The 13888-nt window shown below is 49.3% G+C and overlaps 1 long non-coding RNA gene across 1 annotated transcript; it reads right to left on the reverse strand.

Moving 5' to 3' along the window:
* Positions 1-7: 7 nt before the first annotated feature.
* LOC112828665 (uncharacterized) lies at positions 8-2259 on the reverse strand. The gene is made up of 3 exons (XR_003209564.2): positions 2073-2259; positions 1708-1975; positions 8-143 (listed from the first exon to the last, which is right to left on the reverse strand). It is a non-coding gene; the product is annotated as an uncharacterized lncRNA (long non-coding RNA).
* Positions 2260-13888: the final 11629 nt, after the last annotated feature.

The following is a 13888-nucleotide window of genomic DNA, read 5'->3' on the forward strand; positions in this document are numbered from 1 at the left end:
GGCGGTAGATACACACTTGTCGCAGGAACACCGGGCAGTAGATACACACTCGCCGTAGGAACACCGGAGGGTAGATACACACTTGCCGCAGGAATACCGGATGGTAATTTGCATTGACATGGATGGAACTGGAGGGTGTTATGCTGAGTGAAATAAGTCAATCAGAGAAAGACATGTATCATATGACCTCACTGATATGAGGAATTCTTAATCTTAGGAAACTGAGGGTTGCTGGAGTGGTGGGGGGTGGGAGGCATGGGGTGGCTGGGTGATAGACACTGGGGAGGGCATGTGCTATGGTGAGTGCTGTGAATTGTGCAAGACCGTTGAATCACAGATCTGTACTTCTGAAACAAATAATGCAATATACGTTAAGAAAAAAAAGAAGAAGATAGCAGGAGGGGAAGAATGAAGGGGGGGAAATCGGAGGGGGAGACGAACCATGAGAGATGATGGACTCTGAAAAAAAAATGAGGGTTCTAGAGGGGAGGAGGGTGGGGGGATGGGTTAGCCTGGTGATGGGTATTAAAGGGGGCACGTTCTGCATGGAGCACTGGGTGTTATGCACAAACAATGAATCATGGAACACTACATCAAAAACAAATGATGTAATGTATGGTGATTAACATAACAATAAAAAATTTTTTAAAAAGAGTATGTGACAGAGAAGAGAAAAGCTTGTTTCTGTCTCAGAGATGAGGTACTTCCTACCACTTATGAAAAACTAAGCAAAGAATAGGTTTTAATAGCTCAAATTTAGGACAGAATTCTGTTTATAGATATTTGAAAGTGTTTTTTCAAAATATGATCATGGGAGTGGTTAGAACAGTAGCTTTAAGTAAACTTACCGCTCAGTAAAAAAAGCTGTATGGAGAAAAATATTTTAATAGGAAAGACTACTAAATTTTCATTAGAAATCAGTAGTTTAATTTTGAGTAACATTTTTAGATTATGAGTCAAGAATAGTATTTTATATCATTTGAAAGAACAGTAGTTTGTTTCTGAGTCAAGTTTTTTGAGGTATAACTTACCTCAAAAACTCGTAATTTTTAGTGTACAGTTCTATGAGTTTTGACAAATGCACATCATTATTGAAAACCAACTCATTCAAGACAGAACATTTTCATCACCCACAGAGAGTTCCCTTTTCCCATTTATAGCCAACCCCTTCCCCTATTACTGAACCCTAAGACTGGTTTGTCTTTTGTGCTTCTTAGTTTACCATTTCCAGGATGACATTTAAGTGAATCATATAGTATATGCAGTCTTTCATGTCTGACTTCTTTCATACAACATAATACATTTGAGATTGATCTCTGTTGTGTCAATCAGTTGTTAATTCTTTCTATGTATCCCACTGCATGGATGTATCATCGTTTGTTTATCCATTCTCCAACTGGAAGACATCGGGTTGTTCCCAGTTGAGGGATTAGGAATAAAGCTATTCTAGAATTTCATGAATGGATTTTGTTTTAACAGAAGCTTGCCTTTCTCTTGGTGACATTTCTAGGGGTGGATTTCTGGGTTATACAAAGCAAATGTATAAAGAAGTCTACTGTTTTTCAAAGTGACTGTATTATTTTGTATTCTTACTAGAAATGTGTTAGTGTTCTAATTGCTTTTCATCCTTGTCAGTTATTGATAATGTACCTCATAAACAAAGATATAATAAAATCACAAAAAAAAAAAAAAAAAAAAAAAGAATACCGGGTGGTAGATACACAGTTGCTGCAAAAACACCAGGTGGTAGATACACACTCCGGGCAGGAACACCAGGCGGTAGGTACGCACTCGTCACAAGAACACCGGGCGGTAGATACACACTTGCTGCAATTATAGGAAGTCCACGTGGAGACGGTATCACAAGTAGAAAGTGAATTTGGAGGAGCGGAAGCGGTCTGTCATGAAGCGTGGTTGATCTGTGGGTGAACAGTGGCTCCGGTGCTCAGAAATGAGCCTCTCCGTCTGGCAGGCACTGCAACAGAGCAAAGAGGCGCCAGGGGCACAGTAGCGGGTCAGCACTGGCCGGGGAAGGAAGGCGGGGCATGGGATTTCTGACCTTCCCACCCCACCTTCGTTCGCGCGGGGTGACCAGCAGCCCGGCCCAGGCGCTCGCGGGCGAGGTAGGGCGACGCTTGGAAATACAGGCTCGCTTCCGGAAGTCGGGTGCACGAGGCCGGGCCAAGACTTGCAGTGACGCCCACTTCTCATCTGTCAGCTTTGCCCACGCACAGAGCATCTTCACTGGCTCCTGGTTCATCTCACTGTTCCCTGCAAACCCTGTTACTTCCTCTCCGTCTTTGCCAAGGTTCTCGGTCACGCCTTCTCTCAGCCCCAAGCAACAGAATATTACCATCTTGCCTCTGGAAATGCCACGTGCGGGTGCGTCACGATCGCCCATGGGGGCTCAGGATCCAGCGCCTCGAGACTGGAAGACCGTCGCTGCGCCTCCCCACACAGCCCCTAATGCCTCTCTGGGAACACAGCGATGTACTTTATTACTAAAAAATAAAGGAGGGGCGCCTGAGTGGCTCAGTCATCAAGCATCTGCCTTCGGCTCAGGTCATGATCCCAGGGTCCTGGGATCGAGCCCCACATCAGGCTCCCTGCTCTGCAGGAAGCCTGCTTCTCTCTCTCCCACTCCCCCTTGCTTGTGTTCCGTCTCTCACTGTCTCTCTGTCAAATAAATAAAATCTTGAAAAAAAAATAAAATAAAAATAAAGGAGTGCTTGATTCACAAAGATAAACACACATTACGTCTCACGTCTTTTTTTAATGTCTTGTTCATTCCATCATTCAGTCAACTCTTGATTGTCCTGTGGGGGGACTTTGGGCGATTCAAATCGTTCGATTTCAGGTCTATTTTTGCTTGTGTTGTTTTTAGTGCCTCCACAGCGGGACCTGGCTCCCTGAAGGAAGAGCCCCAGGTGACAGGCCCTGGCGGAAAGTGACCCGGACGTCACTGCAAAGGTGAGGAATGTATCTCTGGAGAGGACCTGGGGGTGCTGACAGCCGCCTCCCCTAGCTTCCCTCGGACCACCTTTCTGCGGGCTGCTGCTTCCTGGTTACTCAGCTGAGTACTGCTCTTCTATTTGCCGTGGCAGTAAGTGGGTCACAGCAGGGGCCTGACAACCGTCCTTCTCGTGGGCTTGGACCAGCAGACTTGCGTAAAGGCCAGAAGTCTGGACCAGAATGGCAGGGACCAGTCACACCAGACGGGAAGCCGTTAGGTCCATCTCTGGCTTTGATGAGTCCCAAGACCAGAGTGCCCCTCTGCCACCCCATCGGCCTTAACACCCGTGCACTCCAAGGGGGCCCCCATCCGTCCATCAGCCCATCTACTCCCAGTCTGGGTCTGTGTGCGCCCAGCCAGGAAATGTTCCAAATTCTCTTTCCCAGAATCCATCTGTGACAGCACGACTACTGCCTGATTGTTCCAAACTCACTGAAAACTAGAAAATGTGCAACACACACAAAACCTTGAGAACAGAGACACAAAACACTTAGGAACATGTATGGTGTTCATCTAAACAAAAATCTTAACTGGATTCCAATGCACAGTGGGTTGTTCGTTGGTCCCTCCATTCTTATTGTGCTCATCGATGATCGAAACGCCGGACCATGGTTACCATCACCAATAGTGGGACAGATAGCATGAGTTTGCAGAGGGAAAAGCACCAGGAAGGACGCACGATCGCTTCTGCACTCTTCTTGCCAAACATGCACAACATCGATCTAATCAAGAGGAAACAAAAACCAAGCCCGAACTGAGTGACATTCTACAAACCTACTGACCTCTACTCTTAAAAAATAACAAGGTCATGGGAGATCAGCGAAGGTGGAGCTGTCGTTCCAGATTCAAGGACACTGAAGGGTTCTTGCAAGGACACAGTCGAGGCAAGAGGCAGCAGAATTTATATAAGGGACTATATAGTAGATATTGTGTCAAGGTTAAATTTCCTGGGCTTTAGAAATGACCTTTTATACAAGAGAACATCCTTGTTCTAGGGGATAGATCATTGCTTACTGTATTTTGAAGTAAGGGGGCACAAATAGTTTAGGGGAAAAATAATATGAATATAGAGAGGGAGAGGGAGTGAGAGGTAAAGCAAATGTGCAAAATCATGAAAAGTGGGGTCAAGAAATGTGCAGCTTCCGTGCACTATTACTTTTTTTTAAGTTTTTATTTTTTTAAGTAAAAAAACACCCAATGGGAGTGCCTGGGTGGCTCAGGCAGTTAAGCGGCTGCCTTTGGCTCGGGTCATGACCCCCAGGTCCTGGGATCGAGCCCCGCGTGGGGCTCCCTGCTCGGCGGGAGGCCTGCTTCTCCCTCTCCCTCTGCCTGCCGCTCTGCCTACTTGTGCTCTCTCTCTATCTCTCTGTCAAATAAATAAATAAAATCTTAAAAAAAAAAAAACAACGTGGGGCTTGAACCCGCCACCCCGAGATCCAGGGTCGCACGCTCCCCGGACAGAGCCAGCCAGACGCCCCTCGTGTGCGCTATTCCCGTGACTCCTCTGTAGGTTTGAAGTTATTTCTAAAAAAAGGAAGAGAGGAAAAAGTGCAAAAACAGAAGAACATTCAAGATTCAGGTCCCCTCCTTCTGCGTTTTGATGAAGCTCCTCTGAGAGCGGTCATACTCGCCGTCGGGATTCAGTTCTTCGTCCGTGTGGACCTGGCTTATGCTCTTCTGAGAATGCAGGCGTAGATGTGCCTCCGGGTCCTCCCAGGTCATCTCCAAGCACCGGCCCCGCGGGCCAGGGGAGGGTGGCTGCTCCGCGTTCACAACAGTTGATGAGAAGGTGGTGCTTCCGAGTGAAGCATGGAGCTAAGCTTTAATGATGTGTTTTTTTTTTTAAGATTTTATTTACTTATTTGAGAGAGAGAGAATGAGAGAGAGCACGAGAGGGAAGAGGGTCAGAGGGAGAAGCAGACTCCCCACCGAGCAGGGAGCCCGACGCAGGACTCGATCCCGGGACTCCAGGATCGTGACCTGAGTCGAAGCGAAGGCAGTCGCTTAACCAACTGAGCCACCCAGGCGCCCAGGTTTAATGATGTTACAACACAATTCTAGTAACAATCCTCTGAGACACATGCTGTGATGACACCCATGGTTTTACAAATGAAGAAACTGAGGGACGGAGGGAAAATTTCACAAGGACTCAAAACCACTCTGTGGAGGGGCCAGAGCTAAAATCAGGTGCATCGGGGCGCCTGGCTGGCTCCATCTGTGGAGCGTGTGACTCTCCATCCCGGGGTGGTGAGTTTGAGCCCCACATCTGGGTAGAGATTACTAAATAAACAAACAAAAAACTTTTGTATCATTTTATTCATTATTTTAGAGATTGATTTACTTATGGGGGGAGAGTCAGAGGGAGAGAGAATCTCGTCCACAGCAGGGGGAGTGTTCATTTTCTTTTCTTTTTTTTTGTTTAAAGATTTTATTCATTTATTTGACAGAGAGACACAGCGAGAGAGGGAACACAAGCAGGGGGAGCGGGAGAGGGAGAAGCAGGCTTCCTGCCGACTGAGCCACCCAGGGGCCCAAGCGCTCATTTTCATCACTTTGTTCGACGCCAACTCAAAATTCAACTGAGGTCCTCAATGGGATGGTCCCGCCCCCCACACCCGCCATCCAAGATGCCCCCAGCTAGTTACTGCTTCTGCCCCCCAACCCCTCCCCTCCCCGAGTGTGTCTGCGAGGGTCCTCCGGTGGCGACCACCAGGTTCAGCCCTGCTGCCCCCTGAGAGGCGGCCCTCGCTGGGAGGAAAACGGAGGTGTAGATGGGAGTCCAGGCTGAAAGTAGGTTTCTATGTCAGACACATAGACGCCTGCGACGCTTTGAGTAATACTGTTCAAAATCCACTCCAGAAAAAAAAATAAACAAAACAAACAACAACAAAATAACAACAACAACAAAACCAGATCCACCAGGTGCAGAAACCTATAAGCAAAGTGCAGGGAATGTGTAGGGGGTGGAGGGAGGGGAGACCACGTCCCTTCAACCCCCAGAGAAACTTGCAATGGCAAGTAAACAATAATAAAACTGTTGGAAGTATCCTCTTAGAAGGTTCACACTCCTTTGGACACTATTCTATTTGTTCTGTCTTTATGGAAAACCCATAAATGATCCACCAAAATAGAAAACTTAACCTTTGCTTCCTCACGCGTGAGTCATGCTCTGTTTGTGCTCAGGGCTGCACCTGTTTTGGGTACACCCACAATTCTCTCACTTGGAGGCCTGACCCTGTGGCCTGGGCTTGGCGCAGCAGCAGGATGGGTAGACAGGGGGGCCCAGGATCTGCACTGGACCGTCCGCTGGAGTGTGACAGGTGCTTGGCGGGTCACCAGCAGCAGGCAGCAGGGCAGCATCTGGTCTAAGAGAAGACAGTGTCAGGAAGGGCGGAGCGACGACTCAGGCGGGGTACAAGCTCGCAGCTAGTAGCCAGGCACTAACACAATGCCACGGGGGGCCCCGCGAGGCAGGTGCAGCCCTACCTGTGACCCTCAGAAATCCAGGGCGTTAGCATCAGGTGGCGTCAGCTGGTTTGGGAGCCCCAGTCACTGGAGTGTGGCTCTAGGGCAGACTCGGTGCCCAGGGGGTAGGACAGAACTGGCAGGGAGAAGGCAAATACCAAGGTCTGGATGGCGAGGATGCCAGGCCGGGAGCCACGTGGAACCAGTCAGCAGAACCAGCTCACGGGCAGCCTAGCGGTCCTGAGTGTTGCTCTTCAAGGTCAAATGCCCCTCCACGAGATCAGGACTGGCCCTAGAGACCGATGCTCCTGAGTCCCTAAGCCCAGGGAGGAGGCTTGCACCCGGGCTCTCCACAGTCAGGAAGAGATCCTCGGCTCACACGGTCAACAAGCCTTTGGTGTGTACCAAGCACTGGGTCACGACGGGGCAACGGGCTCACTCGAGGTCAGGGAGGAACCACTGAAGCAGGATTGTTTACAGCACGTCTGTGGCACAATTTTCACGGAGCGGGGACCGGCCTCCACACAGGACCTGCAGGCGCCTGACCCGTGCCGAGCAGCCAAATCCACACCCAGCCAAGTGGTCAAGCCTTATGGGAACAGCGTGGTGACTTCAAAAACCCCACTGGCACCGTGTCTTTAAAAGTTACTCATCCCATCGACCCCGCATACAGGGAAGGGTAACAGTCCCCAGAGATGCCCCCGTGCTCTGCCCCAGAACCTGTGAGCGAATGCAGAAGCCTGATGGAGCAAAGGGACTTTGCAGATGTGATTGAGTTCAGGAACGTGAGGCAGGGAGACATCCTGATTACCTGGGTGGGCCCAATCTAATCATATGACCCTTAAAATCAGAGAGGCTTTTCTCCAGCAGGTGTAGAGCCCGAGGGGGATGGGCACCCAGAAGAGCAGGGGGAGGGATGCCCCTTGCTCTGAAGGTGGAGGAGGGGCTGCGAGCCGGGAGTTCCAGTGGCGTGAAGCTGGGCAAGGCTCTCCCCCAGGCCCCCAGGAAGGACAGAGCCCAGTGGATACCTTGATGGACTGCTGACCCACAAAACGGTAAGATAATGCATTGGGGTTGTTTGAAGCCACCACATTTGTGGTAATAGGAATCTAACACAGTGGGAGATGGGGCCACGCTTTGTGAAGCTGAGAAGATTGGATCCTATCTTTCTATTTCCGTTCCCTATATTCACTAACCTTCACCCATCATCACAGAAAATCCTCAGATAAGGCCCAGAATCAATAAACCAAAACCCAACAGTTTAGCATGCTCGTTTTTATACAGAGATGAATCTCAGAAGTGAGCATGGGTGCCCCTGGGAGGGAGACTAAGATGGGGCAGGAGTCCACAGTTTTTAGTGCCCTTCATGCTAATTTTTAAATCTAGGGGCAATGAAATCTTGATCTAAAAAATGCTAAAGCAGGAGGTGCCTGGTTGGCTCCGTCAGTAGCACCTGAGACTTTTTTTTTTTTTAAGATTTTATTTATTTATTTGACAGAAGGAGACACAGTGAGAAAGGGGACACAAGCAGGGGGAGTGGGAGAGGGAGAAGCAGGCTTCCTGCGGAGCAGGGAGCCCGATGCGGGGCTCGATCCCAGGACCCCGGGATCATGACCTGAGCCAAAGGCAGACGCTTAACTGACTGAGCCACCCAGGTGCCCCGAGCACCTGTAATTCTTGATCTCAGGGTTGTGAGTTCAAGACCCACGTTGGGCGTGGAGTCTACTTTACAGAAAAATAAAAAATGCTGAATGTGAATCAGGCAGGTATGATCCTTGCTGCAAGCAGCCTACCACCTGATGTGTAGACCTCGACTGCTGAATATGGTAGCCACTAACTCTGTGTGCTACATCTCAAGTGAAAAATAATTTGCAGTTCAGCTCCTCCATTGCAGTGCCCCCACCTCACGTGCCGGCAAAGCTGGGGGATAGCACAGGTTTGGAGCGTTCCCATGCACCACCTGCCGTCACCCCTCCTCATGCACCTGGCAGCTCACACTGCCATCGGCTTGGACCACCACTGGGCCCACCAATGGGATATCGAAGCCGCATCTCCGTGTGGCCCGCGCTTTCTCCCAACATAGTCTGGGTTCCAAGAGTGAGAGACCGACTCACAGGCCGTGAAAGCTGCCAGGTGAGGGCCTGGGCCCAGAGGCTGGCACCTTTTACGTCCACTCCGTTTTATTGGTCAAGAAGTCACAGAGCACAGACTCACCGAGAGGGGACACAGACCCCACCTCTCAATGAAGAGAGTCAAAGAAATTGAGGGGCCACAGCTCACAAGTCTCCTCCCTTCCTTAGCAATACCTACTTTTCGAGGAGAGAATATTTTTCTTTACAAAACGTGTATCTGTCCAATATTCTAAAAATGGAACATGCCCTACTGTGTGTCCTACACGGCGTGGGCAACTCTTCTGAGTGATGATGTAAGGAGAAAAGAGAGCAATGCATTGTGGGAGACAGGCTGGAGGGGTACGGGTCTCACCGGAACAGAACACGGACGCAGATTGTGGTGGGGGAAGGCAGGCCTGGATGAAGAGGACCGGGGGAGGGATTGACATTGCGCAGCAGGGGGCTACTAGTCCTTAGCCCCTCCCAGAAAGTTCCTTCTAATGGAGTGGTACCTTCTTCCCTCCGAACATTTAAAACCCGTTTGGACAGAACAGCGTGTGGCCCTTAGCAGAAACACCCACTGGGAGGTCCAATTTTAAAGGTGTTGGGGCCCAAGATGTTATTATTTCTAACACCACCTCCCTCCATTTAGAAGAGGAGACCTACAAGGCGCTGACCCCATCTTCAAGAGAAGACCCTTCCACCCTCTGACTTTCTCTCCTACAGAGGCCTCCCAAGCCCGAAGGTGCAAACATGGCCTTTACCAAACACCTGAATTATTGGTAGGACGATGATCAGACACACTGGGGGAAGGTCATCCACACCACCATTCTGGGTATTTTTATAAGGCCATTTTATTTTGCATTTTAAGAGAAATGGTCACTAATAGAACAATTTTATTGAATATTACCAATGGTTGCGCTTTAAGATGTGTTTTAAAAGGGCTAAAGTCCCCACCTTCTGATTTTAAATATGCATGGGCTTCGTGGGCGCTATCCAATTACTGGGGCAGAACAAAGTCTACAAACCGTGCAGAATTGGGGACAGGCCTGTGAGCCGCACCATGGCCCCTTGGGGCTCCCCTTGGTGCCCACCTTCATCTGCTGAGCCAGGTCTGTCATCAGCTCCCGGACACGGAGCTCATCCCCGCCGCTGACACTCCAACAAATATCCATGAAGCACCTGTTACAGAAGACACCACAGGGGATGCCCGCCAAAGATGAGAATGAAGGTGGGTAAACAGCAGACTCGCTAAGAGGCTGAGTCGGAATTATTCCTGCCACAAAGAGAGAAACAAAAGTTGCGTGACAAGTTGGAGGTGCCCCTTAGCACTACACTTGCAATCATACAGCTTGTGTGGATTTGTATCCATCAGCACATCCAGACTTAGACTGTGTAACACGGCAGACATATTTCAATGAAAGAATTGGAAAAGGTACATTTATTTGTATGGTGGCTCGGGAACTGAACAAAGAGTCAGAGGGTATGTCTTCTAAATCCCGTGATAAGAGAAATAGAATAGGGAAATCTTATCAGGACATTGGAGTCCAAGCAGAGACAGGCTGGGCCGGGTTCTTTCCTGGGCACACCTGGCAGTCACAACCTGAGGCAGAGAGTAGGGAATGCTGTTTCCCTGGCTCCTGTGTGTAGGACTGGAGGCCTTCCTGTTCCAAACCATTCGACGTGCTAGGTATCTGATTCCAGAGGCAAATTCCTTGACATTCTTGGAGAATCGATGGACCCAGGTTCACTAACATTCGTTGGCTGTTTCATAACTTTCTCTGCAGCTCATAAACGTTTTTCTGCCGTGAGCCATTTGGATTTCTGTCTTTCGTTTTTGAAAAAGGCAGGTTTGCTTTTTAGTCTAGTTTAGTTTTTGCAAGAATTATAGGAAGGGGCGCCTGGGTGGCTCAGTCGTTAAGCGTCTGCCTTAGGCTCAGGTCATGATCCCGGGGTCCCGGGATCAAGCCCCGTGTTGGGCTCCCTGCTCAGCGGGGAGTCTGCTTCTCCCTCTCCCACTCCCCCTGCTTGTGTTCCCTCTCTCGCTGTGTCTCTCTCTGTCAAATAAATAAATAAAATCTTTAGAAAGCAAAAGAATTATAGGAAATTATCTGGGTGCTTGTGCTAAGGGGAGAGAGTCCTGCAGGCTTTCAAAGCCAACTGTGGGGGCACCTGGGTGGCTCAGTTGTTAAGCATCTGCCTTCGGCTCAGGTCATGGTCCCAGGGTCCTGGGATCGAGCCCCGCATCGGGCTCCCTACCCAGCGGGAAGCCTGCTTCTTCCTCTCCCACTCCCCCTGCTTGTGTTCTGTCTCTCACTCTTGCTGTCTCTCTTTCAAATAAATAAATAAAATATTTTTTTAAAAAAAGCCAACTGTGTTTGCAGCAAGTGCAGAAGCCAAGGAACTGAGGCGAGGGGCTTGGGACAAATGAGACCCAACGTGAGGTTTGGCTTGGGGTCTGAATGACCCCCAGCAAAGGCGGACATCCCATCCCAGCACAGAGCCTCCTACAATCCATCTCCCAAGACAACGAGAGTGGCTCCCTTGGCTTTGCTTGCAAAAGCGTGCTGGATGTGTCTTTGAACAGTGACGAGAACGCCTACCTCATGTTATTACTGTTAATCTTACTTTTAGGACAAGACTTTTAGATCATGATTTTTTTTTTAACCTCCAACAATGTGCCATGCAGAACACAGACTAAGACACAAAGGCGAGAGACATTTCAGTAAATCTACTTTTTAAGGTTTTGACTCATATAAAGTACAAAATTACACTGGTCAAGCAAACGCCCATTGGAGCAAAAGCTCATTGGTCAAGAGATGAAAAAGTAACATGTGGCCACTACTTCAGAAGTCTGAAAGGGAGTCTGAGCGTCCTCTGGGAGAGGCAATCAGCTGAGAGCAAACAGTGGGTCTGTTCTCACTCCCCAGAAAGCCTACCCACCATCTTTCCCAGAGGGTGTCGAAAAGAAGCAGAAGGCGAAGGAACAGAGCAGGAAGTTAGGGCCGAAGCAACACCCCCTCCCAACATGGGCAGTGTGCATGTGAAAATTCCACTGCTACTGGATCATTTTTAAGGGTAACTTCTTTTCTTTCTCATTATTTTTCTTTTCTTTCTTTTTTTTTTGTTTACTTAGTTTGTTCAAGGTGAGTCACAAACCTTTCTCACAAAAAACACTGCAATACATCAAAAACTAATGATGTTGGGGCACCTGGGTGGCTCAGTTATTAAGCATCTGCCTTCAGCTCAGGTCATGATCCCAGCGTCCCGGGATTGAGCCCCGCATCGGGCTCCCTGCTCCGCGGGAAGCCTGCTTCTCCCTCTCCCACTCCCCCTGCTTGTGTTCCCTCTCTCACTGTGTCTCTATCCGTCAAATAAATAAATAAAATCTTTAAAACAAAAAAAAGAAAACAAAGTCAGTTTCCTGAAATAGGCTCCAAGTGAGGCCGTTCCTCAGCACAGTTAAATCAAGTGACCTCTGACAGTTTTTTTCCAGTTGTGTTCTGTTTGTTTTTTAATTCAGGGAGCCTCCCAGGATGAGGTGCTTATGTTCAAGTCTTGCCAAAAAACGTAAGGGACGGACTCCTGTGTGGGTGGATCAAGAGGAACAATCTTCCTGAAAATAAAACAAGTCTGTGGGGCACCTGGGTGGCTCAGTCGTTAAGCATCTGCCTTCGGCTCATGATCCCAGGATCCTGGGATCGAGCCCCACATCCCTGCTCGGCGGGAGGCCTGCTTCTCCCTCTCCCACTCCCCCTGCTCGTGTTCCCTCTCTCGCTGTGTCTCTCTCCGTCAAATAAATAAATAAAATCTTTTTTAAATAAATAAATAAATAAAATAAAACGCGTCTGAGTGAAGGGGTTGGAAAAGTTTATAGGGAGCAAGGTCGGTGCTTCGGTTCCAGTCTCCTTTCATCCTTGTGCCATTTTCTGTAAGAGCAGTGGCCGTTCCAGCCACAGGACTCGGTGGCCTGGCCGTGGGTCACCCACCCCACCACGTGATGCCGACAGGTACGCACTGAACATGTTACTCACCGAGTATTATTCTCCCCAGCAGCCTCCAGACCCTAGCCTCGCCGCAAACACTGGTGCTACAGAGAAAGACCTGGAAGCTATCACGGGCCCTCTAGAGGAGGGGTGGTGGCTCGTTTCTGACGGTCAGACATGAGAGGCTGTTTGATTTTTGCCCCATCAGTTCCTAAAAGCGTAGCGTGGGAATTTGTCATCATACCTGCCTCTTACCTCTCCCTCATGATGGAACTGTTCTCCCCAGCTGAATTCTAGGGGAATGAATGGATTGGCTCTTTGGCCAGAGTGCGCTGTGATGGCAAAGTATCACGGATCACCACGTACTTTTTCCCCTCAGGTGGCCAGTTAGGAGGAAGTAGTACATTCTGGAAGCTCTCTCCAGTTAGGTCAGCAGAACCCTCCTTCTCTGGAGTCTGACCAGGTATAATCGCAGTGACAAGTGACTTTCAAGCTTACACCCACGCAATCTTAGATTTCGGATTTGCCCCCCAAGGAGGGTCACGGTGTTCTGAGTGCTGGCCTTGGGCCCGAGTTCTCTGTCTGCCTGGGTTTGGGGACTTGCCTGCCCCTTCACTGGTGACTTGCCTCCCTGGATTCTTGACCCATTCCTGACCTCTGGCAACACATACTCCTTAACACTGCTCTACCTGCATAGATCCGGGCCTTCTACTGGATCCGTAATTCTGACTACTGGGCTCCTGGACCAGGCTAATCCTCACAGTCTGGCGAGGGTGGAGACAGTCTTCAATGGAAATGCCCAAGCCCAGGGTTCATGATTAATGAGGACAGGCAAGTCAAGGACTCAGGGTCCGTTCAAATGCCTGAATGTGAGCAGACGACCTCAGGGCACAGAAGGATGCTGAGACAGGGAGCGTTCCACTTGCCTTGATGCAGCCCATGCCTGGATTAGCATCTGAAGGACAGTCGTACCACATCATCGAATTACATTGCTCTCGGTCTTTTTCCCATGAGTGGGCATTAAACACCTCCTCCGTCATTCTGGGTTCGTTGGAATTTTCATTTCAAGTACAGGACGTTAGAGTTTGCCCCTGTTGGATTTCATCTTGCTGATGTTGGTAGAGCCTGTAAGAAAAGCCCGAGGTAGAAAGGGATCCCTCACAGGCCCCTGAGACCCCCTCTCCCCTCACCCCGCCCCATCAGTAGGAGGTACACTGTCTGGAGAGAGGGCTCCGTGGAGGGGAGGCATACTGTTCTCAACAGATAGAAGGAAATACTTTCAGCTCAACCCCTTTCCTACTGGGAAAATATTA

Source organism: Callorhinus ursinus, unplaced genomic scaffold (genome assembly GCF_003265705.2).
Source record: "Callorhinus ursinus isolate GAN/ISIS: 27379988/994484 unplaced genomic scaffold, GSC_fseal_2.0 scaffold13, whole genome shotgun sequence".
NCBI classification, from domain to species: Eukaryota; Metazoa; Chordata; class Mammalia; order Carnivora; family Otariidae; genus Callorhinus; species Callorhinus ursinus.